General features: G+C 45.0%; 1 non-coding gene across 1 annotated transcript; it reads left to right on the top strand.

Annotated features, from left to right (window-relative positions):
- Positions 1 to 1,027: 1,027 nt before the first annotated feature.
- LOC141687995 (small nucleolar RNA R71) lies at positions 1,028 to 1,134 on the top strand. The gene has a single exon (XR_012561466.1). It is a non-coding gene; the product is annotated as a small nucleolar RNA R71 (small nucleolar RNA).
- The last annotated feature ends 277 nt before the right edge of the window (positions 1,135 to 1,411 follow it).

The raw sequence follows: 1,411 nt of genomic DNA, 5'->3' as shown, positions 1-1,411 counted from the left end.
CTCAGCGAAAGGTATATTGATGTGAAGTTTCTTGAACACCTCCAGAAACTTCCCGAACTGTCTATCCAGCTTTTGTTTCTACAATCTCTTAGGAAAAGGTGGTGGAGGATAGAGCTGTTTCTCCCCTGTATTAGCCTCAGGCAGAGTGTGTTCAACAGTAGTCTTCTTTGGTTCCGCCACTTTCTCCTTTTGCTTAGATTCTTCATCTCTAACTTCTGCTTCGACTTCTTTTGCCTTTTCAGCATCAGCTACTTTTCCAGACCTTAAGGTAATAGCCTTGACTTGCTCTTTAGCTTCCTTCCTGCCTGGTACTTCCGTGTCACTGGGAAGAGTGCCAGGTTGACGATTGAGCACTGCATTGGCTAATTGACCGATTTGATTTTCCAAGGTCTTGATAGAAACCGCCTGACTCTTGCACAACAGCTTAAGTTCCTCAAAATCAGCACTAGTAGGTGCAGCTGCACTTCCCTGTTGAGGATATGATTGCCTTGTAGCATACTGCTGTGGTTGCTGGAATCCAGGTGGGTTAAACTGTTTACTTACTCCTTGCTGATATGTTGGCTGAATAGCATTCTGATTATTCCCCCAGCTGAAATTTGGATGATTTCTGTTATTAGGATGATAGGTCGCTGGCACAGGCTGCTGTTGTCGCTGATAATTATTCACATATTGAACAGATTCATTGACAAGAGAACACTGATCCGTAGCATGAGAACCTGCACAAAGCTCACAAACCATATCTATTTGATTAACTCCATACGTAGCCAGAGAATCAACCTTCATTGATAGCGCTTGGAGCTGGGCTGCAATAGCGGTGGCTGCATCAACTTCCAGAATACCTGCGACCTTGCCTGACGTCATCCTCTGAGTTGGGTTTTGATGCTCATTTGCAGCCATTGTCTCTATAAGATTATACGCCTCAGTATAGCTTTTAGCCTATAAGGCTCCTCCAGCTGCTGCATCGAGCATGGGCCGAGATTGGGCCCCCAAACCATTATAAAAACCAGTGATTACCATCCAATCCGGCATTCCATGATGTGGACATTTTCTCAACATTTCCTTGTAGCGTTCCCAAGCCTCGCACATAGATTCTGTAGGTTGTTGCGCAAACTGAGTAAGAGCACTCCTCATAGCAGCAGTCTTTGCCATTGGATAAAACTTCACCAGAAACTTTTGCGCAAGATCTTGCCACGTAGTGATGGACCCAGCTGGTTCAGAATGTAACCAGTCTTTAGCCTTATCCCTCAGTGAGAATGGAAAAAGCCTCAACTTGATAGCCTCATCAGTCACGCCATTATACTTAAAAGTGCTGCAGATCTCGACAAAATTCCTTATGTGCATGTTGGGGTCTTCAGTTGCCGCTCCTCCAAAAGAAACAGAATTCTGCACCATCTGAATAGTGCCCGGCTTG

This window comes from Apium graveolens, chromosome 9, assembly GCF_009905375.1.
Source record: "Apium graveolens cultivar Ventura chromosome 9, ASM990537v1, whole genome shotgun sequence".
In the NCBI taxonomy this organism is placed as follows: Eukaryota; Viridiplantae; Streptophyta; class Magnoliopsida; order Apiales; family Apiaceae; genus Apium; species Apium graveolens.
Note: the sequence above shows the minus strand (reverse complement) of the source record. Positions and strands in the feature narration are given on the sequence as shown.